The sequence below is a fragment of the Larus michahellis genome, chromosome 3, assembly GCF_964199755.1.
Source record: "Larus michahellis chromosome 3, bLarMic1.1, whole genome shotgun sequence".
NCBI lineage: Eukaryota > Metazoa > Chordata > Aves > Charadriiformes > Laridae > Larus > Larus michahellis.
This window is the reverse complement of record NC_133898.1, coordinates 18,422,127-18,448,139: the sequence shown is the minus strand read 5'-3', so window position 1 is coordinate 18,448,139 and position 26,013 is coordinate 18,422,127. Positions and strand designations below refer to the sequence as shown.

General features: G+C 38.6%; 1 protein-coding gene across 5 annotated transcripts in view; it reads right to left on the bottom strand.

The window, feature by feature from the left end:
• Positions 1-26,013, bottom strand: part of FBXO11 (F-box protein 11) — a 79,015-nt gene that overhangs the window by 49,106 nt on the left and 3,896 nt on the right. The window contains exon 1 of one of the 5 annotated variants that reach the window (XM_074578918.1): positions 25,141-25,261. The exons of 3 other annotated variants lie outside the window; for them this stretch is intronic. The gene's annotated coding sequence lies outside the window, so the exon portion shown is untranslated. Of the gene's footprint in view, positions 1-23,439; positions 23,581-25,140; positions 25,262-26,013 lie in introns of those variants that run through there. One more of the 5 variants, XM_074578917.1, reaches the window with a different exon arrangement.

Below are 26,013 nucleotides of genomic sequence, written 5' to 3'. Positions count from 1 at the left end.
AAAATGTCATAGCTAGCATACGTAAAATAAATACAAAATATTTGTGAGGATAGGCTACTTCTAATAAGCAGAGAGTAGCTGAGCTATGAAGCAGAAAGCTTACATTCTTTAATTAGACTAAGTCTAGATATTCTTGATATTCAAACTCAAAAAAGAATGAATTAGAAGTTTGTAAATTCCTGGTTTTATTAACTTCTGGTGCCAATTATTTCCAGCCTAATCTCATCCTGCATGAGTAACTGCCTTTAGCACTGCTGGAACTAAAAAAATGAGCGTGAATGACACCATTAATTTTTTCTTCATTTCAGTTTCTGGTATCATTGAAAAAAAGATGGAGGGAAACCCACAATATAGGAATGAGTAAATTCAGTGAGAATGCAGAGATTTCACTTAATGCATCTACAATTTACACTTTAAATTTTCTATGGCCCGTAACTGATCCATTTGGAGAGGTATTTTTTTTTGTGATGCACAGGAAGCTAAAAGAAACCTTGTTCAGAGAAACATGGGTCCCCCTGAAAGGACAGGAAAGTTTGTGTGTAACAAAACAATCCACATAGCTACAAGTCTCATTATGACTAAACGCTATTGCAAGTATTCAAGCATAACTCCCGTAAAACATAATCTCAGGGCACAATCACTTCACCAAGTTTTCAGGAAATGAAAGCCTCCCACAGATTTCTCTGCCATGAGCCACATCTGCAGAGCACTGTTATAATACAGGCAGAAAGAAAAAAAAACAAAAACCATCTATCTCCTGCTACTATAAGAGTAGTAGCAGATTTGGAGATACTTGCCATGCAAAGCCATCTGCCTTATATGGACCCTCCATCAGAAGTGACTGACATCTATCAATACATTGGCCCAGCTGGAACCTAGTTATGTCAAGGAGCAGCTTTGATACACTAAACTAGGAATTTCCTAAGGTTCTTCAGAAATACAAGCGTTTCTGAAATGCCTGTCATGACAAGGAGAGGCAGCGATGGATCTGTCTTGCAGTGGCAAAAACCTAAAGAAAGGCAGGCAACCAGGTGAAAGGCCAGACAGCTCTTTGTGTGTGCTGGGGGGAGAGGAGAGTACAATCAGTATTATTTCCTCCAAGAAAGAAGCAAGAGGGGAAAAAGTAGATTAATAGTACTTTAAATCTTACTGGGTCTGGCTGTCATTCTGCCCTTTCTGTATCCTACTATAATGTTACATCAAAGGAAGAAAAATAATAATAATCAGGAACCATCAACTTAAGCACTTTATATAATTTAATGTAACTAGGAAAACAGAGTATCACCAAGAAAATCTTAGTTTGATTCTTAACTTTTTAGAGATCCCAGGCAACACTTTGACATAGCCTTTGTAAGTATTACGAGCCAACAAGACTACAAAGCATAGTTTTCTGGAGAAATCCCTACTGGTATAGATGGTGCAAATACATCCTGTACCAAGCAAAGTTTCCAAGTCATGTTCAACTGCAGCAGCAATTTACACCAACTATTAATCTAGGAAGAAGCAGAGGAACACCAAACAGTCCAGAGGCAAAAAGCTGGACCTTGTAACTTTGACAGATAGCTGGGAGGAAAAAACCACCTTGAGCCAATAATATTCATAATTCTGGATATCCAAGAGCATGTCACTAGAAAAAGATAACTGGGTGAACTGCAAAAGGCAAAATATCAATTCCGCTACCTCTTTTTGGCTATTTCCCCAAACTTTCTATTACAATAGTATTAAACATACATGCTACTTTCTCATCATGCTCAAGTACTACAATCAACATTTACACAAGTATTTCAGATGTTACAGCCAAAACGAAAAAGAACAAGCAAGAAAAACAAAAACAAAAAAAAAACACGAAACACCCACAACCCAAAAAAACCCCCATAAAATGCCACCATATGAACAACATACATAGCAAAAGTATACTGAAAACTTAAATACACTACAGATCGGGGAGACGAAAAAATAAATAAATCAATAAATAAAATCATTAGATCCCCCCAAATTATTGTTCTTTTATTCACTGAAGAGACAGACCTCATATATAGTTATTTTAACCTGGCTTTCAGCAGGGCTATTCAATGATAATTATGCCAGAAACATACACACACAAAAAAAGAAACCAAGCAATTAATATCCTGGGATCAGTCAAAAGTATGTTGTGTCTAATGTAAGAAGGCTGAATTTTACAAGACTAACTGTGGCTTGGTTTGCATGCACCAAGTCAGACTTATCTGATCATTACTTACTCTGAAAACTCTTCTAAATGACTGTTCCTATTATTCTATTACTTGAATTACGAACTCCAAAGTGCCTGACAAGAGCAGGAAAGCACGGCTCTGTTTAGCTTCAGGGAAATGACTGAGAAAACAGCATGTGGAACTATACTAAAACCAAACATCATCAGGGCACAGGAAGAAATTGTTTTGTTACTCATTATTTGCCAGCATGTATGTTATTAAGATGGTCTAAGAAAGCTATCATCAAACTGTAAAACACCAGTGTAGTAGGTGACTTCTGATTCAAATCTAAATTTAAGAGCTACAGTAAAAAAAGAACCTAATATCAACACCAAATACCACAGCACTAAGGGTCAACAGCCTAAACCCAAGCTGCTTTGAGAAAGAAAGGAAAGTAAACCCTGTACAGACAACAACTACCCATATACAAACCCTCTGCACTGGGAAATAAGGCTAAATAGGTTTTCTACCAAGTTTTACAATATTAATACATTATATAAATACAAATGGGAAGAACAGGACTGTCCATTTTCCATTGCCAACATGTGTTGCAAAACAAACATCAAGAAAGTTGGAAACAAGGTTTTGTATTATATGTTCAAGGAAATTGCAGCACAGGGAGGACACACTGTTCTTCCTTGCCCTGTAGAGTAAGGATCTCCTAAGCACCCCCAAACCAGCACTTACTGCTCTTGGACATCTGGAGGGGGAAAAAAAAAAATAATAAATTACAACCAGACTTTTTATTAGAAAATAAAATGGCATTGTTTTATGTATTAATCCAAGTTTCTACCTTTGCTGTTTGTTTTCTTGCCTCCTAAACAGAACTTTTTTAAAGAATCATGCTTATTTTTAAAGACACACTTCTTTTTTTAAACCTAAACACTCTGCAAATCCTATACCCATTAATTACCCAGCCCATTCCACAGCACTTCATAACCAACCACTCTACAACACTCACCTAGTTTTAACTTTCCCCTATTTTCAACTGCAATGGAAACATGTTGCCAGATGCAGACTGATCATTTATTTTTACTATTAAAAGCAGTATCATGCACTAAATACTGCATCAATGAACTTTTAAAAGCTTTTTCCAAGTAGCAATTAAATTTCCATTAGTGTTTTCTATTAACACTGTCATCTCACATTGTGATTAGCTCTTACACATGGGTTTATGTATATGTTTAAGTGTATCCGAACTTCAGAAAAAAACCAAAACATTTTTAATACAGACCACAACTAATTTTGACACAGGAACTCAGTTTTTGGTAAAACTTCAGAGACTAACACACCAGCAACTGCAACTGCTAAGGTGTGTGTGTGGGTGGAGAGCAAAAATCAGTGCATTTTGTTGTTAATTATGTCCTTTAGCAACTAATTACAGATACATTCTGAAGTGTAATGGCAGCTTAATTTAAGAGTTTCCAAATTAAGGCATGTTTGCAGTGAATACTCTGAAGTTTAAAACCCTGCAGATGATGCCCTGTATCTTGATGAACTATTTTCAACTACTGATAATTTAATTTAAAAAAAATAAATAAAAATCTAGCTTCTTTTCTCAGCATCTCTCAACTGTTTTTCTCATAGCCCAAATATGGCTAAAGCTGTTATACTAAACAAGATGGAAAGACCATAAAAAAAAATTTAAAAAAAAAAAAAGGCTTTTAGATACGCCTTCCTGCCAATAAAGGAGATGCTTGTTGATTGCATTTAAAGTTTATCCTTAACAACATCAAGAGAAAATAAAGTTCAAGCAGGCAGCATAAACTCAGTTACCTGACAGCAAGTGTAAGTTACAAAACAGAGGAACTACTAATTTTTCATATTGTCTAAAATACCCAGAAGTACTAAGTGCTGGAAGTTTGACAGGGTTGTTTTTACTCCCTCCACTGCCTTTTGTGTCCAGTGTTTCAGTATATCTACCGCAGAATCCTGAGCTTTTCCTTTTCTTAAACAGGTCTTCCTTCTTATGCACCTGAATTCCCATTTTGTTTAGTTTCATAGTTCTACATATTCACTCATTTTAAGACCAGATAGAATAGCTCTCTCATTTATTCCATATCTATTTTGAAGTCCTGACCCACCACACCTCCAACAAACTCCCTATAATTTGTCATGCCTCAGTATAGTAAATTTCTATTTGAAAAACTATTTTAAAATCATGTGCATTAACTGTAAAAGCTGTTTGAACGTATGCAACAAAAAGCAACCAAAGTATGGTTGGAGAAAAAGTCCAACAACACAGCCCCTTCCAGACTCTCAAAGCCCTTCACTATACACACTAATCCTATGTTGTGAGCCATTAAAATAAAGATTAAGACAGCCATCAAAAATAACCCTTATGCTAGAAGGCCACAAGGACCTAAAGAGGCTTTAAGAGGGAGAAGTGTTTTTTATCACCATGGCAAAAATTTAAAGATTACCTAGAAAACTGACCATCTTAATATACAAATTCTCCTTTCATGTCAGGATAGTACCATCGCTATCCAGCCACCTCGCATATTTTCTCTCAGACACATACACAAAGCAGGGTATTTAGAGACCAAGACACTCTGGAGAGTTAGTGGACAAAACGCACACAGAAAAAACGCTAAATCATTAAACTCCCTTTTCTGATTATTTTACCTACATTTTCTGATAATTTTTTCCCAGAGAAAGAATAGAAGAAAATGGAGAAAGATCAAGTAGAAAGTATTAAACGATGTCAAGATTTCCCATGGCAGCTCCCCATGGGGACTAGTGCTGACTCCCCCCCCAACCCCACCCCCATATTCCCAACAAGCCTACACGGTTTGATCCTGTTCCTTTTAGTAATTCTTAGTGTTGATGAAAAGTTAAACAAATACATAGAGAATAGAAATGCAGCTGTTTGCATATGCGTAGCTGTCCAGGCGTTCTTCTGCAGACAATTTTGATATATATACAAAAAACACATCATAAGAAAAGAGTCACAGGTGTACAGCTCTGGAACAGTTCCAAACATGCTGATCCACCAGAAAAGATAAACACCTCTCATTTAGCCAAACTAATGTTACTTAGTACGTCAACAGACTAGGTCAGTCGCAATACCTCTGTTGAAGAGGGCTGCCACTTCATAGTATTAATTTATTGTGGTTTCTAGGTCATCTGACTGTATCCTTAAAAGGTTGCAGGAATAAAGAGTATTAACATTAAGAAGGAACATCATATTACGAACAAGACAGATGGCTAACAACCCTTCAGATAAGTTCTGTATGACAAATAATCTTATAGATAATTATCTCTTCTGGAGGACAAACTGCTCAAATATTACTTAAAATAAAAACAAAGACTTCTTTGGCCCAAAGCACTGCAAAAGTTCACTTAGCTTACAGCTCTACACAAATAAGGTGAAATGGCATTTAAGCACTGGAAGGACATTATAAAAAAAATACAATTAATTATAATTAATTAAAATTATATGAAAAAATCCATCTGAACATAAGGAGATTTTTTTATTATTTATTACTGTGAGGGTGACTGAGCACTGGCACAGGTTGCCTGAAGAGTTTTTGGAGTCTCCAACCTCTGTGAGCCCTTTCCACGGCAGCCATGGCTTTGCTCAGATGGTTTATTTGAGCTAAAACAAGACAATAAGCAAAAAATCAGCTCAAAAGGCTGTTACATCCATTTTTGAAGGATGACCTAAGTTAGGAGCCCAGACTGCCCACATAGTCAGCAAAGGGAGAAGGCCCCATCAGAGAACCATTTGTTCATTGCTTGACTCCAGCATTCTCATCAGGCAGGTAACAGCTCTCCCACTCCTGCTGAACACGCCAAGACTAAGTATTTACCCTCTAGATTTCTGATTACACGGCCTCACTAGCACACTGAAGCTCCAATCCAACTGCTTTTATCCAAGGAATGCTTTGTTATAAAACATATATTTGTAGTACGTTAGCATCTCGAAAGCCTCAGCCCATCTTCACTCTGCTGAGCACATCCAAAAATCCAGACATTATGACATTAGGATAGGAAGACAGACCTTAGTATTTTCTACCATACACACATAAAACTACGAAGCTTTACATAGCTTACAAACTGACACATAAACATGGGTATTTTCTACACTGGCAAGTGTTATTATGTTAAGCATTCGAAGAATCCGTATCAGAGTATATTTTGTCAGCAAGAAACCTATTATGAAGGAATAAGAAGAATATTTTAGACTAAATCAAAACATCCTCAGCATGGTAATTTAAAGATTTGATTAAAGTACTAAAATATAACTTGTTAAAGCATTCTGCAGTTCTAGAAACTCCCTCCTCCTTCTCTCAGTGTTTCCAATGTATACGTTACTTCATGCCTTCCCAACTGTTAGACCCAGTTTCTCATTTCATCATCTTCCTGGTCCAGAGGTTTGAGGGGGAGAAACCCTCCATTACCAAGCATTCTGACCGGGATTTAGGATGCCAGTCATCATTGGGTACTTCTACCCACTTGACCAAGCAAGTGAAATACCAGCAAGCCTTTACAAACACACTGTGTTTATTTACTAACAAACAGCTGAAGAGCTAGCAACTGATATTTGTAACAAAGCACTATTTAGAGTAGTAGCAACATTTTTACTAAATTGAATGCTGTAACTGATCAAAACATCACTTTCAATTTCTTTGTATCTACAGAAAAAAAAAAACAGGTAAGAAGTCAATCTCAAAGGTAACCAGCAGAAGTTTTAAATAGGACTCAAGGTGCTTCCCTCCTCATCTTTCTGCATTAAGGACTTTTCAAAAAGGTAGAGATATTTGTGTTTACCCTGGAAGGCGGGCATGAAGACAGCCACAGAGAAATAAAGAAACTACTGCCCGTGTCATCTCATTTACGTTGCTCAAACTTGGTTATAACAAAAATAAAAGCTTCGATTACAAAGGCACAGATTTATCCCTTACTGCTAGTGTTGCGAAACAAAGCGAGACAAAGTCCAAGACACCCAACAAGTCTTCCTTAAGAGAATGAAGATTTCAAAGTTAAGCGCTAAGGGGAGGACAGAGCTGTGATAACCTCCCACCTCTGTTCAGAAGCCAAGCCCTCTGGAGCACAATCCCACCAGGCACGTACCCCTGTGCTGGGCACCCCGAGCTCTCCCGGGGCTCAGAAAGGGTGGGCGTCCGGCAGAGGTAACCACAGCCAGCTCCACTCCCTGCGCTCCCTTCCTATCCCCGTCTTAGGCTCTTTCAGTCTTTTCTGTTTGTGCCAGGATGGATGATGTACTTGACTTACAAGTACCACCTACTTAAGGGTGATCTTCAAAATAATACCACCCCCCCCCCCCCATATCTTTCATCTGGAATTAAATACACTACTGCTGTACACCAGCTTTGTACAAATCTGAATATCCTCACAATGTTCATTATAATTCATTCTTTTCCCATATTGTTGTTTTAGACTCTCAGTGTTTAAAGTAAAATAAATAAAAAATTAAGAAGCACTACTGTGCCAATTCATGGTTTCAAGGATCTTTGCAACTGTAAATTGAAGTATGCTAGACCACATGCTGTCTGAACACACTGAAAAACTCACCTGCTAGACAAGATCACACCAGCTAGAAAACCAGAGTAATAATATATTCAACCTCCCACACCTTCACTCTAAATGACAGTCAATTTGCTAAAAGTGAAGCCACGCACAATCGCTCTCCCTTACAAAGTATGTTCTCAAACTAATGAATCTGCAGCCTGCGCTAAGATGGTTATATAACATCAGCAAATTAAATTTATTTTCCTGGCCCTATTTTCTGTCAGTCTTTGTAATCATCGTCTTAGTTTCAGTTTCCTTCATCAAGTCACCCTGTCATAGTTTCACCCGTTCTGAATTTACCAATCTGACACACCTATACACTACTCAATTGTTCCACTGTTAGTAATTTGCAGTAGCACCTGGAGACAAAGCCAAGTTACTCACTTCAAACACTTGGGGGGAGGGGGCGGGGAAGGGGGGAGGAACCCAAACTTACCCTGAAGAGCTTGCGGACATGGTTGCAAGGAAGACTAGAACAGGAGAAAGGAAGACACAACAAGTAATCATGTTGAGTTTGTTTTCACACAGGCTTATGCCCGCATATTAACTGTGTGGATAAATAAGGGATAAATCTTTTCCTGTCCCTGCTGGCTTGCTTACGGCCATCTCTTCTCCTCTCCATCTCTCCTCCATCTGGGATGATGGCCACATAGTTTAAGAACTACACCCTTAAAGACTTGTTTAAAACTGATGAAGACAATTCATAACTGGCTGCTGCCATCTTGAGATTACCCGATTCATGAGCACATAAATGATTAATATCCTCCAAAATTAGGCGGGAGTGTTTAAAAGACATTGCTGCTTATATTCTTTCAACTGCTGCTTCTTTCAGACATCACTGCTATACAGCAGGGTAGAATAAGTATTTTCTATGAACTCTTTGCATTTCAATACCACTGAAAACCTCTGGTGACAACGAAGGAGTATCTAGTGAACTACCGTTTCCAATGTTTGATCTGAATTACTTTACCTTGTGCTAACGCTTAGGAGATCAATTCAGTATCAGAAGTCCTTAATTTCATTAACCACATTTATCCCACATTTTTCTTTACTGAATTTGCAAACTATAGTCACGCTCATTACTGTGCAATTGAAATTTTGACAGAATGGCCACCTTTTCCCTCCACCCCAAAGACAACAAAAGCATCCTGATGCCACACAAGTGTGCATGTGTTTCAGAAACATACAACTCCCAAAAGGTCTTTGGGCAGCAGTTAAACTTGTAAAGAAAATACACAGCCCATGGCTTCTCTATGCTCCCAAGTAAGGGCTGGAAAAGTGGGTATTATTCAAACCCTGTGAAACCTAAGGTTTCCAGCCAGCAAGGCTAGAAGGCACGCTGCTTTGAAATACAGATTACACCATGAAGAACCCTGTCATTGTACAGTAGCTGGCTGACAATATTTTTTTTCCCCTAGATGTCAGAGCATATGCCACCATTGATGACTAAGTAAGGAGCACAAAGAAATTTTGGTACGTCAGTCAAACCATGATTGAAAAACTATGAAGCCTGACATCAAATCAGGCTGCTATCTTTGAAGTGCAATACTTAACAGTCAGTGAATTATTTCATGTCAGTGCTGTGTGGATTTCTGATACTGACACAAGATGAGAAACAGGCCAGAGCCTGAACTATGATGGAATTAATCTTTATTTCCAGTTGATAGTCACAGTGGACACTAGTAGCAGATAGATGCACTGCACTATCTACAGTGATATTCTTGGAAAATATTATGGTACTTGGAGGTGTCCACTTATAACTGGAAATGAACAAGTAAACAACACTGAGACATCACCATAGATATTTATTTCCATTAACAGACACCTCTCAGATACGTTTTCAAAGTATAAGAAAATATTTCCAGAAAAAAAAAAATAATCCACTTTACATCTCAGACTCTCAGACTTACAGGAGGTTCTGTCTTTGGTGGAGGAAAGTTCAAGACTTCTTCACAAAATAAGAGCTATGCATGTTTGCATACAGATATTAGATAATAAAAAAGAATGAATCAAATATTGAGAAGAGTCACAGCCCACTCCTGTCCTTTTGCATTTCCTGCGTAACTTGATCCTGGAGAACTGCAATGCTTCAGGGAACACTGGTCAACGCCAACAATTCAGCCCCAAACCAGTACTAACCATCGCTTCTAGAGACAAGAGGTTTTTATTGACTATCTAACATCTTTACCTTGAAGACAGCCTCTCTAGAGAGTCTGAGTCTTCCTAGTGGAAAACCTTGCACAAAAAGCATCTACAGGCTGATGATACTATCTCATACATGGCCACTCCATATGCCACATCCACCTTCTCGGCAGACCAATGCCTACCACAGGATAGGGACATTATAGAGTGCAACCTCAGTACAACAGATCACAGTAAGTTTAAAATCCTACGCATGCAGAACATATAGGATGCTGTCCATCTGGAAGCATAAAAAGCCCCCATGAAACCACTACATTTATCCAGTCTGTTATGTTCTATTTGAAGTGCAAGCATAGCCACAAGCAGATTCGGTATCGCTAAATACTCAAAAGAAAAGAATCCTTCATGAGTTGTTCTTACACAATTTATAACATTTTTAGCAAGTAAAATATATTTTGTGTACTCAAAGTATGTCACATGGGTCACAAACACAGTTAAATCCAGCCTACTAAATAAGTGGATGTTTTCCTCCACTGAACTAAAATATACAGTACTTATCAACTATTAATTATACTCCATCCAGAACAGCATCCTTAGATGTCTGTTCATTGTTTGTTTTTCCACTAGCAAAACTGGGATATTCTAAGTGTTCTAATATGTATCAAGGATGTTCTACAAGTGCATTGAGCTTTGCTGTGCTTCCCCTGTACTTTGGTTGAACACATGGAATATTAGCCAACTTTATTATATTCATGCTCAACATAACCACAAAAATTGTCTTAACATGCATTCTAAACAACTGTCAAATTGAACTCTTGCAATGTTTATTCTCAAACTATGGTTAATTTAAAAACAAACTGCTCATATTCTATACATTGAACAAATAAAAGTTTTGTATGAAAAATGCCAGTATATTTATTGAAGTAATTTGTTTACACATAATTTGTATGACTACTGTACACAGAATACAGATTTTAAGACTAATTCTTAAAAATATTAACTTTCAGCATGCATCATGTCTAACCATTCTGACATTACTCTGGAAGTTTTCTACAGCAATCTTTGCTCTTTTTCCTCCACATGTATCAATGTCCATCCTATATCCAGATGCTACAAATATGCCATTATGGGTTAGCTTTCTGGGGTTTAGTTGATTATTGGGGTTTTTCTTTTTTTGTTCCCAAGTTCAAAAATTAGTATATTGGTAGAAACAAGTAATTTCTCAGAAGAACTGTCCACCTCTGTTAAGGAGGGATGGCTAGTATTAATTTACCAAGAACCATAAATCCCTTTCCAGAAGGCACTTTGTTTTCTGCAACATGAAAAAAACAAAGAATTACAGCACTATCTTGCCTCTTTCACATTTTCTTACTTTCTCCTCACTCACCCTAACTGAAAGCTGTGAGAAGCAACCTGTCCTTTGTTTTAGAAATCCAAAATATTTTTTCCATCTGATCTTTAAATAATGTACCAGTATGAATTTGTATTAATACAGATAAGATAATGCAAAGCTCATGTAAAATTGGAGGTTTCAGTGGTTTGGACTACAAGTTTCGCTTGCAGAAGTAGTCACGGAAGGCAGCAAAGGAGGATTTACAAACCTATAAATCTGTATACAAAGTGACCAGCCACAGCAGCTGTGGCTGATTCCCAAATATTTTAAAGAGTTTAAGACATAAAGCACAAATAAGAGGATGAAGCCTTCACAGCACAATTCTCCAGTATATGTTACCTCTTTAAACATGACTTGCTTTTATGATCATTCAGGCAAAGAAGTAAACACACTCCAGAATACATCACCCATTTCTAAGATTCTCTCCCATCACTTCCTTCTCATGGAAGCTTGATACATTTGGCCTTCGCCCACCCGTCAGTAACAATATAGAACACTGCTAAGATCTTCTCTACCTTTTCCTCTTCATCAAATTACATTTACATCTGTCTCCCCCTAGGATGTATCCAGCCACTGAGTTACCTCCACTTTTTGACCACAAAGCAGACTTATCCAAGTGAGGCTGAGATTCCCACATTTGGTCGTTCATTTTTAAGGACCAAAAGGGGGCTGGCTGCAGGACACAACACCTGCCCTGAGTCTTACCTGCACTTGATTCTCCTCTATTCCTACATTCCTTAACTGCAAAATTATAAGCCTCTCCCTCCTTGCTGTCACTGACTAGTATGCGTAGACACAGCTGGGAATAGATACTGGGGTTTTTTTCAGAAGAAAGATAATCTGCCTTACTCGCATGGTGTATTCAAAGTTTTGAGTTTCCAAATATCCGCATCCACCTACTTTTTATTATCAGAGTGTGCATATATGGTACATGAAGAATAAGACAGCTATAACAATAAAGACTACAAAGCCAAATACAATAGCATGGGGCAAAGGGCAGAATATGAAACAGGAGGGACCCCAACCAAGTAAGCAACCCAACACAGTCAAGGGAAGGGAAGGGAATCCATCATCAATACGAGTGCTGTGACATTTCCTCTCCTACTGAGGAGCAAGTGAGATCTGAATTCTTGCGCAAGACTAATACCAGACATAAGTTGGAAATGGAAAAAAAACAAAACCAAACCACCAAACAGTAACCATCCAAAGTTTAGGTTATAATAAAAAAAAGAAATTTAAAAAATTGTAGCTCCATACCTACTGCAATTTAAAATAAAGTTCTTCAGGAAGGGGAAAAATTAAAATAAAATAATATCAGTTTTCTTGATTCAGTACACCCTCCAATTCTCCTGAGTGGGGGATGGAAGGAGAAGAATTACTCAATACAAATTTATAAATTCCTATTTTCTAGTAACTTTGGTAGTTTTAGCTGAAGAAACTGCTATTCATATCTTCTTCCCAACACCAGCCCTCCCAACCCCAAAGAGCAAGCTCTGCCGGTGTTAAAAGCTGTATGACACACTAATATCTTGAGATGTAGGCAATATAGCAGCCCATACTACTCAACAAAAAAAAAAAAACCCACCACAAAGTACCTACATAGGCACCACGTATGAGAAACGGCTCACAAGCAACTCTAGGCCTTGCATACAGGCAAAAGGCTGATAGCTCCTTTAAGCAATATACACCTATTACTTTTAATTAAACATATAGAGAAGCAATTCACATATATTGGGGCTCCCATCTGGTACTAAGTAAAGCGTATACAGCAATAACGTATTAGATACTTTCTGGATCAAGTGCACTAGTCAGATGCAGTTACCAGAATGAAAAAAATTAAATATTAAACACTTGTAACAACCTAGACTGAGAGAGTAAAAGTCACATTTAGAGCTCAGATTAGATTTACTGCCAGGCAGCAAACTGTTGAACACATATAATTAAGCATACACAAAACAGTATTATGCTAACAAGACTTTCAGAGCAGCAGTTAAGTAAAAGACTAAAACCATCTTTCATTGCAGCAAACTCTTTCGTATTCCAAGGGTGAGAACCATTTATGCTATACGTGGTGCCATCTATTAGTCAGAAAACGTCATCATTCCTCCAAACAAAGTGAAGAGCTGTGAGATAACATAACAGGTTTTGAAAAATTTGTTAATCACGTTTCACACTTGAGAGCTAGTGCCCTCAAACTTCAAAAGTAAAATAAAAGAAGCCACATGCATTTCAAAACCAAAATCCAGTTTGGCTACTTCAGCTTAGATTTTTAGGCAAAAGAAAAAAGCCTTTTTAAAATATCTTTTGTGTTCTTTAGAAAACAAATGGGAACGGAGAGGAGCTTTCCTTTGATGAAAAGTAATGGATTGTGGCTGAAGATCTGCAAATCTTCAGCTATGACAGTGTTGGGAATGGAAGAAAATCATACAAAGGGAATACAGCAACAAAACTCCCAGTGACACAAGTGCCAAAAAAAGATCTGCTTTGGTGCCCTTAGTGGACAAATACAGAACTGCAGAGATCTTGAGTAAAGAGCAGTTTAAAATGAATTTTCATCTTTGATAAAGCCAAACCTTACTGGGAACTAGTTCTGTAAATCCAGAAGAATTCTGGATTCCCAACAAAGAAGAGACTTGAGATGAAAAGAAGGGGAGGAAAAAGTCGTACCACCACCACAAATTACACTGGTGATAGGAGACCCACGTGTAGTAAAACACAAGTTAAAAAACATTTAGAAAGCAACACCAGCACTCTACGGCCTCTCCCCCCTGAAACAGGACAGCCTCAGACAAGGGAGCATGGTTGCTAACATAAAGCTGTCTCTAATGTATCTATTAGGAAGCATGGTGCCAGCATAAAGATCAAAATCAAAGCAACTAAATCATGGACTTGAATGTCTCAAAACACAGATACTATCAGGCAAATCCTTTATCAGAAATAATTACACTGGAAGTAATTTTGAAAGTGACGCTGAACTTCATTTTGCCACTATAAATGAGTACAATAGTTTGTCAGTGCCCTTTCTGGTACTTACAATTGTAACTTTTTATTCCAAGTCATTATAGCTTATTTTTTTAAAACCAACTATATTTTTCAGATTGAAGAGTACAGAGAACTAAATATAATTTCCTGGAAATTTGAAGCAATTATTAAAGACAGATGTTTCCACCACATCTGAAAGAAAAAAAAAACAAAAAGAAAAAAGGTTTCACATCAAAAATTTGCTTTCACCTAGCAAATGACACAATTTAGTAGGACAGCTCTACAGAAAATTTTAATTCCAGATTGTTCTCTGAGCTACGCGTAGCAACAAGGGGATGCTTCAGACATGCCCTACTGCATGTTCGTAAGACTCCAACCTTAACTGTCTGGGGGCCCTACCAATTATTTCTAAACATTGGAAAGGCACAAGCAACACTGAAATTCTGAGACCAAACCAATGTCTCTTTCCAGCACAAAGTCAATAAATGCATGTTGCACATATTCCCTTTAATCACCTCTGGTCTGCCGTACATGCTAGAAAAGCAGGGAGAAGTAGACAGAGCACACGTATGCCACCTCTCTTCGTCCTTATAAAGGTCCTTTTAGAGCACCTGACAGCTGATTTAAGTTAGAGCGGAATTATCACCTGCACCAGTTGAGATTATGATTGAGAACTAAGAATCCATTATTAATTAAAGTTATACTGTTTCCTACCCTCTACTCCCAGCATATCAACTGGCTGCGTGGGATGAACAAGTGATAGCACTTAGCCTTATGCAAGAGCCAACGTCAAATACTATCCTGGGCTCCCTGAGAGTTCCCAAAACCAGTAAACTATCAGTTCATTCCTGGTCTGAAAAAAAACCAAAACAAACAAATAAAAAAGCCAACCAACCAACCAGAGAGGGAAGAGTATCCCCTCTTCTGATAAAAATACTCAAAGCATTTCAAATTAAAAGCCATATATTGTTTGACTGCCAACTGCAGTGTTTTCTCCAACTACTTATTTTCACAACAATTACCTTTCATAAACCCCCATAGTCTTCCTCATATAAAGTGTTATTAGTGTTTTTTTTCATCTCTCTGCTCACAGCAATATGTCCAAGTGATCAATACCATTAAGAGCTCCCACATCCTTACAGACGAGCCTCTAAGATAAAGCTTCTAAAGAACCAGTGCGAAATCTAAGTGTTTGAATCTTCCACATGATCCTTTCTGTAGGTTGCCTCTCAATGTATCTGCTTTGGTATTTGTGCTTTTACAATATAACACCACATTTTAGTAAGAATATATAATTTTCCTGTGCCATATGTACGGTTCAATGCACCCACGGGCACACCTATGGCTTCACAACTGTCACATTATTGTTGTATCGCAAAACTGCAAGAAATTGTCTGTAAGGACACAGAATGCAAGATATACAAACATAATTTATTCTCACAGAAATGCCCACCATTCCTCTGGGGATTTTTTAAGCTAATTGCACAAACAATTAAGGCAACCCCTACTCTCTTCCTTACCCACAAATAAGAGCTCTGACTGACACACGGTGGCAAATTAAAAAAAAAAAAAGTCTGCCAGCTGAAGCAAGCCTCAACCCTGCCAGCTGCCCCTCAGAATACAAGTTGTTGCCCCAATGACAGATGGCCGTACAGCTCACGTGGCAATTCAAGAGCGGCTCCAGTTTTCAGCCCAGCATAATTAAGCCAGCCAACTGCAATTCCCATTTACCTTAATATGCTGCCCTGAAAGATTAAAGCACCACCACAACCATATTTTGAGCTGTACAGTGATCCTTGCCTTGAACAGGGCTCAGCTGGGAGCACAGGACGAATGACAAGAGAGAGCAACAACTCCCAGTTTGACCGTCCAGTTTTTACCCTGCAACACGCTGAGCACTAAAGTAAGTCCAGACAGAAGACAGGTATTCTACCAAGAGAGACTGCATAGTTCAAATCTAGACTACCAATCACAGGAACCCAAGAGCACCACGTTCAATTCTGTGCTTTGCCACAGGTGTGGTTCCATGATAAAGTTAAAGCAATTAAAGAGTATAATACTGCCAGAAAGGAGAGTACAGACCTTTTTCCACCAGCTCCCTCACACAATGGCCAGTGGTTGTGCAGGTGCACTGTCCCTAAAACCAACAAAGGAAGGAAGAAGCAAAGCACCACCAAGAAAATCCCTTTTGGTTGCCATCTTCAATTACACTGCTTAAACCAATGGTGAAACCGTGCCTACAGACTTCCCTGGTGACTTTGGGCAAGTTACATCATTTTTTTTTTTTTTTTTTTTTTTAACTTTCATTTCCCACTGCTGAAGTACAAAGAATGGTACTTCACTACTTCCCAGGTGTGCAATGAGGACAACTACAGACACAACTGAAAGCCTACAAGACACAAGAGTACTGCAAGACAAATATCCAAATTAGTAAAACAAAGGGGAACCTTTACCAGTACCTGAAATTACTCTAGGCCATCACTCAAATCACTGTAAGAAATGACAGGATAAGAGGTATTACCCTACATTTACTGCAACCCAATGCAGTATCTTCAGGCAGAAGGGAAGGATTAAAGTTGAGTGCACTGATTAGTATCTTTTTACATTACTGAATGCTTTAACAGCTCTTTCCTGAACATAAACTCTTACCATGAACAAAAATAAGGATTTCTATGAAGAGATAGTACATCAGGAAACTTCTAGACTATGAACTGCTCCTTAGCCTCACTCCACCCACTGCATCACTGTTACCAGAAATACTGAAAGAAGAAACAAAGAACCACCGAATTACTCCTCTCACTTTAAAGAAAACAAGTTAAATACGCACACATACATATTGGTCTATTCTCAAAAAGAGGGAAAAAGAAAATCACTAAAAGAAGTAATTTCTTATTTAAACCCCTAAGATCATTAAGTCTTTTACAGGGACTCTCACTAACAGAAATTTTATCTAGATGGAGAGACTCTGTCAGCTAGGTTTGGAGAAATGGATGCTTAAGAATTTTGCTTCCACATACATGAAGAATATCTGATGGGTGGAAGAAGAGGCATGCCTTGGGAGGAAATATATCACCTGTCTGTATTTAAAAAAAAAGGCAGTTGATTTTTTTTTTATACTGATATACAAAACCAACACAAGTAGGATTTGTGGATACCAAGTTCTAAAATCTTGCTATTCTGATCTATCCCTCTTTGCCTCTTTTTCAAACCATATTTTGATTTCACAAACTAGAGGAACTAAAATTTGTTTTCTGCACTATATTCAGCTACTTCTGCAGTACAGAAGAATTTTGGGGAAAGACAAAATATATGTCCCAGAAATCTTACAAAAGAGAAGTTAACCAGGCTCAAGCAGCTCCCCCAGCCACCACAATACAAATACAGTATTTACATTACTGAAAAATATAACCTTTCTGCAAACAGGACCCTACACACAAATATTAAGAAAAATCATAGTGGATGTTTAACACACAGTATATACACATAATTTTAGCGAGTACATCTGCATCAAAACATCACTAAGACACTAAAAGAGATCACTTCTTCAGTTTTTCTTACTATTTAAAACTCGCTCATTATGAAAGTGGTAATTACTTCCACCACTCAAGTGACAGAAACAGTTGAAAATTCCTGCCTTCCCCTGCCATTACAGTACTACTTCACAGGCTCTATCTGTTTGCCAATAGTGGTAGTCCAGAGAAATGCTGGAGGTCCAACCTTGCTGCTAAGGAAGAAACACTTGAGTGGCACCCAAAGTGTATTCAGTCTAAAAATCACTGTGCCCAACTCACTAGGATTTCAGCACACTCAGTATTTCTGCTACTGTTCTTGATTTCACACAATTGCATAACATTTCTAAATCTTACACACACACAAAAAGATACATTGGCAGCAATGGTCTTTGTGATCTTGGTCGTTAAGATGACTGAAATAAGTGAAATGAGCTAGGCAGTCAGTCTGTCGGGATCTACCCAAGAACATGGTAATGAATCCACTCTTACAGCATCAGTGGATGGCAGGTATGGCTTGGTAGGCCTTTCAAATAGAGAAATTTAAAATCATGATTTTTCCATACCCTACCTATTTTTAACTTCCACTGTATTAATCAGCGTAAGAGCAAGCCACAGTAGAGTGCACGCTCAAATCTCCAGTTTCCTGAAAAAGTTACCCATAAATCATAGGCTGAAAGATTCATGAATTGTATGTGAAAACTGATTTTTAAGTTGGGCTACCACAATATCAATATTAAAAATTTCAAATGAAATTTAAAAGTTAATTTTCCATTCTTTTCCCCACATCATCCGCATTTTTACAAATAAGTTAACACTTCCTTTATACTCAATTTTTATTTTCAGGCCAGTTATGGAAACTATAGCTATACTAAAGCAAGAAGCCTCTAAAAGATAAAGTGCTTATTTCAACATTAGCATGACCTATGTATTTTCTTTTAAAATTACGTATTAGAGTTATTTTGTCTATAACTGAAAATCAGAATAGTTTCACCACCTCTTCCTCTCTGGCATTTAAAAAATAGGTTTAGATGAGATGGATCTGTCAGAAAACATTATTTCCTATTAACACTTTTAACGTTAACAAGCTCAGATGTTCAAACGTTACTTAGACAAAATGGGAGATCCAGCATCACAGCGACATGTACTATGACGACTTTATCTTCAGAACAGAGCTTCATTAAACACCCACTGAACCTACTCAGGTATGCCTTTTTCAGTTACTTAAACCTTTTAAATTCAGGTAAAATTTGACAACAGTAAGCATCCATACTGATACTGTCAAGTTTATCAGCAGATTATTGATCACAAGCTGCTGATCAATGAGCAGCTGCTGCCAAGAAATTGGGCGAGACATGAAAGGCTCTAAACTTGTTATCAAAGGCCACCTGAAGTCATTCAGATACTACCTATTATCACAATCACACCTATTCTTCTTCCAGTCATCCAGACAGTAGCCCAAAGCATTTATCTCCTGCCTTCCCACTGATGCTTAGCTAGCCAAATGACTGCACAACTTGTGTTGAAGGAGGTTCTCTGAACAATGACCTGAAGCATATGCCTTAGAGGCTCAATTACTATAGCTCTGCAGCAAGTTAAAAATGGAGTCAGAGAGGAAGGTCCAAACGGATCTGAATAACATGGTGGTTCTGCAATGGAAAACCCGCTACTGATTTTCGTGTTCCGCAACCACCCTAGACCTTCAGCCTTGCAACTTCCCAGGTCAAAAAGGATGGAGCTCAGCTATTCCCTGTCCCTATCCACGATCTTGACTTGAGCAGTTGCAGTCAATACAGGTCAAAACGGAGCAATTGAAATTCCAGAGTAAGTTCTGGTTTACTTTGAATAACTGATCTCCAATCATTGTTGAAGAAGGTGAAGGGGCAGAACCTTTCTGCCAAAAAAAGATGGTCACAGATCTCACCATCTTCAAAGTAAGGTGAAGTGTCACATCTTGCCAAAGACTAATATAACTATCTAAAGAAAGCTGTTGTCCTTCCTCCTTCAAGACAGCAACAACTTAAGGAAATAGCAAACATTAATTTGAAGGGCTACTACACACAATTTAAATTGGTGACCCAGCAGCATTTGGGTCATCTTTCTGGTCTCTTGCTTACCCAAGAGTCAGGGAAGACTCATTTAGAAAAAAGAAAAAAAAAAAAGGCATTTATTTTGTCCTCAGGTCTTTGAAAAATGATTAAGATCTGAAGTTTTCCTATGCTTCTGCAGCATAAAGTCTTCTCTAAAGGTATGTTGACAAACTTTCACAACTATTTATTTCTCAGAGGACTACAGCAAGTCTACACCAAGGCCTATGTCTTAAGATGACCGAATTCCAAGGAAAGAAAAAAGTCACACTTTTCCACTCACTCTCCCAAGTACAAGAAGCTTGGGAACTGTAAGTTTTACCCAATACATCCTAGAAAACTCTCATTGGCCAAATAAGAATGGAAAAACAGGGAAGAAGCTTTATTTATTTGTCATATACACAGAGGATCAGTAGTGCAGTACTTAACTAACCAGATTCATCTCTGGGAGAAGGGGATATGAGATAGATTCAAGAGGCAGTTTTGAGTTTCTCTTTCTTGAGCCGTAGAAATTCAGTAAGGCAGTAAGACAGAGTCACAACATTCGACTACTGAAAAGTATTTTTCCATATGCATTTAAGTAGAATTTCAGATTTTTAGTAGTTATTGATGAGCCACACTGGATAGATATGTATTTACTGTTGCAAAAAAAAAAATCAAATTTCAAATAAGAACGAAGCACTAAAAAGAAAATACGTTGTGTTACCTTTCATGTCATTTCAGATCAAATTCGAGTGCCATCTGTAGTCAATGGGAATCTTTCAGCTAGCCGGGATTTCAGTGGGCTTTTAATCAGAACATCCAAAAGCATTATTGCAGTGTTAGAATGATTTCTGAAAGAACTTGAAGCAAAACCTACTTCTTTAAAAACAAAAAAGAAGTATACCAAGATATTGTGAAATAAATGACTTATTTGTGGTGTTTTAAAATGCTCTAATAAAGCTTTCATAAGTTTTGCTAAAGAAAAATGCACCTGGTAATTATAACATCAGACTGATTTTCAGGGTAGCATCTTTGTGCTATTCATTCCTTCAGCAAGGTACAGTCTCAAAACAGCAACAATCCAGGAAACTGTGGCAAAGTCCTCATCTTACTGTTGTATAGATCCACCCAAACTAGCTTGGGGACAGAAACTGCATTATTGTTTTAGCCAAGGCACTCCAGCAGGTCTAACAATCCACATGGAAAGGGAGTGCCTTGAAAGAGCGTAATGAAAGAGGGTCAAGCTAACTCAAATTACCTTCCATTTGCCACAGGCTAAGAGCATACACATGAACAATTACTGTGAATCAGATACCACAGATCAGCTGACATATGGTAACCTGTCATCCTACAATAACCTGTCCAAATACAAAGATAGCTTGAAATCTAGACTGGCTGTGGAGCTGTAACTCACCCCTATTCAGAAAGCAAGGGACTAAACCCTCGAAACTTCGCTTCTAGAGGTATAAACTGAAAACAAGCAGTAGAAGAGAAGCCACAAATCAGAGCCCTTAAGGCAAACAGGCTGTTTCCAAACACTACTAACTGGGATTACCAAAGGAAATAGTTACTGTAACATGACCTATTCACGCTAACCAGTCCTTTGGTATAAAAGCATGCACACACTACGATGACCATGAGACTGCAAATTCAGCTCTTCTGCTGGTCTGGACAGTGGTTATTTAAAACAAGTGTAATGACTCCAAGTACAGTTGTTAATTTTGCCTTGTAATGGCAATTCACAGTAGGACAAAATCCAATCTTTTGCTTCTCAACCTCATTCCCAGGAATGTTTGTTTCTCTATGCTGCGTTCAGGAGCTAGGAACCAAAGAGTTCTCTGGAACATAAGGAGGACTATCCTTCCAGTGGCCTACAGCTGGAATAACCCACATGCACTCCCCTACTGTTCACCCCCATTTTTTTCCAGCCCAAGAGCTATGTCTGATAAGAGGTTTACTTCACTTTTAAAATGAGTTTTCACTACTAATTGCAGAAGCCATCATCAAACAAATAACCCTAATCCAAACACCTATCAAACTCAACGAAGTCAAACAGGACAGAAAAACCCAGGAAAAACTTTACATTCTCTATCAACACTAGGCAGGCACTCACATGGCAGAGCTATACAGCTGAATCAGTTTTTTTGGAACACAGAACCAGTTGTGCAAGAAGATAAACACTACTATTATTTTGATATCGGAATACCAGTAACATCCGGTATGCATTAGAATGACATTTCTATACACTTCTGCTGAATAAAATAAGCAGAATCAAGAAATTATAGGTGCTTATCAGAAACAAACCAAGGAGCCTCAGCAACAACATTTCTAGGCAGAAAACAACTACATAGCAGTTCAAGCTCCAAGAACAAACCAGCACCTGAACTCTCCTTCCATTTAAGACATCAGGAGAGACCTGACAAACCTGGCAATGGAGTGGAAATTGCAGGTTTCCATTACAACGAACAGTAGGTTTCATTGTATGTAACACAGCACATTTTAGAACAGAGCCCCAGCAGCTTTCCAGCAGCTCCTCTCAAAAGGACAGGACCATCGCTGGTCACCATGAGAGGCTCCCGTCCCACACAACTGACCTGAGGGTCAGCGGTGAGGATGAGGGGCAGTCCCCCACCTTCCTCCTGCTCCTAACTGCCTACTTGACGACCACTTCTCTCACGCATTCACCAAACTCTGTAGTTAGTTAGTTCAAAGAGGTAAACCAGCAGATAACACTTCAGAGATGTTTTGGAGGCTTGGTTTCTGTGGTGATGTGGTTCAGGGAGCTACAAGTGCCAAGGGAAGGCAGGGGATACAAACACAGGACTAAGAGCAGGAATAATGGGATGACCCTTTCCTCTAGCAACCAGGCTCTAAAATTAGTTACTTTGTCAAAATGCTAACAAAAGAAGTATCGCTGAGGAGAGCATAAAAATAGTCCCTAAAAGCCTGCTGAAAGAACTGTATGTTTTAAAAGTGTTCATTTGTTGCTCGTCTATGTCCTCCCAGCTTCTAATATGGATGAACAATAACATTTTAAGAACAGGCAGCAGTATAACCAGCAAAGCTTAGTTATAGTGAAGAACCACAATAACCACTATGCAAGTTATCTTTTAAGAAGTATTCCAGATTCTGGGATTTTAATCACCTCAAAAAAAGTTCACTAAACTTTCTAATAGGAAGTACAATTTAAATGATAGGAGAATCCTCTAGAGCATCTTCTTTACTTTAAAATCTACATCTTGCTCTTCCCTTTTACAAGAATTTGTCTTTTTTTAAAGCAGCACTGTATTATAAAAGCAGAATTTTGATACATGTTCTGTAATTTCACTGTATGTTCCAGTTTGCTTCCAACTCCTTGCTCATTTCATCAAGAACTGAAGGACTGGGACTAAAATCCTAGGCTACATTCAGATACAACAGTTTAGCACCATGAAGAATAAATAAAAGTCACCAAGTACGCTTCCCCTCCTATTCAAGCCCTGAGCGGAGAAACACAACATAAGCAAGAAACAAACAGAAGTACTTAACAACCAGAAAACACGAGAGGATTAGGTAATGACAAAGTCAACTGAACTAACCTTTAATTTTCTCAATTCCTAATAGTTCAGTCACATTTTCCTCTCTTCTCTGCTTTTATTGTCCACACATTGCACAGTTCTGATTTATTTTTCCTACACCACCTATTAGGATGTATAAGGCCAAATATACTTAATAATCACAATTTAGAAATCTTAGAGAAACACACTACCTCCTCTCCCTAGCAGGCCAAACAGCTCACAGCCACAAGCTGCAAGAGGAAGTTTAAGTGCTGCCACAGGTGACCCACGTTACCACACACCTGGTGCACACTCACTCCCTTTGCAGAAGTGACCCAGAATGGAGGATGGGCCAAAGGAAATGTCCCCCCTGCAGTGGCAGCCCCCTCTGGCTGCCACCTGGCCTCCCTGGCGACACCACCGTGTATGTGCAGAGTAAGTGTGTTCAATGTGCCGAATAAACACACGGGCACAGCAGTCACCCTGCACTGGCACTGCAAATTCAGCACTCGCTGGGCACACCAGATTTACTGTGCTGGGGAGGAAACTGCCGATGTAAAGCAAGCTGCAAGCCTGACATTCCCAGGCAGCTGCTGGGCTGACAAAGCAGTCACAGTGCTCCAATTCTAAGCACATACACTAAGTCTTCCATATCCAGCACATATAACATTTATTATGCTTATTGCCCTGCACACCTGCAGTAGAAGCCTGTCACACATTGGACAGCTTTGGTCTTCTCCACAACTGTGATTCTCCCAGGAAGCACCAGAGAAGGAGGATGGCACAGGGCATAACCTTCCCCTAAAGCAGAAATATATCGAATAGTCTGATGCAGGAGACTTCATTACCTCTTTACTTAAAACCACTGGGCTCAAAGTTCTTCTAACACAGAAACTAAATAAAAAAATATTTTGTATTTCTGGGAAACTGTAACAGATGTTAATAGTCTTATGAATGACCAAAAATATACCAAAACTATGGGCAATGCACATTACTGCGTACACCGAGAACGAATAAACTTGATTTTGACCTCTCCAAATTAGACAGAAAGCTTAAATTTAGGCACTTGTCCTACATGAAGGACAACAGAGGAACCCGGACACTCCTTTGTACTCTTCATGCAGAATCAGGCTTTGGGAAACAGAAGTTGTACTTGAAGTACCAAATTTATAGATCCTAATTGTTTATCTGCAAAGTAGACTTTGGAAACTTTTCACTGCAGAAACAAGGATTACATATCCATATGTCAATATCTTTTGCCAGTCTAGGACTGTCTTTTAAGGAATATGCAAAAGCCTGAATTAGATTTCTTTCCACCTGGAGCAAGTGATGCCTGACTTCTTGACTTCTTGCCATAAGGGATGATCCTACAAAAACTGAAACCCATTTAGCTATTTTGATGCAAGTCTGGGCATTTGCTTCAGAATAAGAGTCTTTTAATTCAGTTACTGTTACAGCCCAGCACACACTTTAAGCCTTTTGGTGCATATATTAAAGAAAAAAAAAACAAAAAAACAAACCACACACATGCTTACACACATGCACTTGAAATAGGGCCAAATAAAGACTCCTTAACTTTCCTGTGATATTTATCTTAACATTACAAAATTCAAGCTTTGTGAGCAAGAAATCTACTGGAGCTTCGTTTCTACATGTTTGTGTCTCACACAGCCTAACCTACTCTTTCTCCCAGTACTTCAAGCCCTCATGTCCCCTATACAGGCAAATGACTAATTCAATTACCTTGTGTGCTGACAGGCCAGCTGGTTGCTGCTTCTTGGCATGGGTAGAGAGGGTGAGTTATAAATGTCTCTCCCTCATTGTCTTCTTCCTCTGCCCAGCCAATAATTTCCACAAAACTTAAGAACTTCACACCCCTTTGTCAAATCTGGTTGAAATGAGCTAACAAGTTCAGAAGTTGCAGAGTGACAGACAGATGGACTGTACGGGTGTGTAAGTCTTGTTTTCTTTGGAAAATAGATTGGGGGAGGAGGGACAGCAAACTTGCAAGGTAGGTTTACAGGTTGTATGTATTAAATATGCCCCAGCTCCAAAAGTATTGACCCAGCTTAACCCAATCTCAACTGGAGCTGCCGCAGTCCCACCACACCCACAGGCATTCAGTATTATCCTTTCTCTTGCACCAGCACTTGTGCCAAAAAATCAACCTGGGAAAGAAAAAAAAAAAAAGAAAAAAAAAGAAACAAAAAAGAAGGCAGTTAGCATTTGGTGCAGGCAGCTCCAGAGCCAGCTCACTGCCTTGTCACATGGACACTGCTACCACGCAAAAGGAACGCGCAGGATTGTGGCAGACGCCATGGTGCTACACATTTGGTGCTTAACAGTACACAGGATACAATCCTAAGGGCACTTAATACTGGACATAAAGCTCAGAACATCATTAGTACCATATCCAGAAATGCGCTGATTTTGTAAAGAAGCACATATGCACCAATGTCGTCATTATTTTGAGAACAGAAACAAGAAAAAAAATTCTTATGTGATAGCTCTGAGGTTGACAGTTTTAGCTGCATTCTGGGTAAGATTTATTTTTTTTAAATAAGTGTCTAACCTTGCCTTCTTCCTAAAACTGCAGCCAAACTTATACCCCCAAGG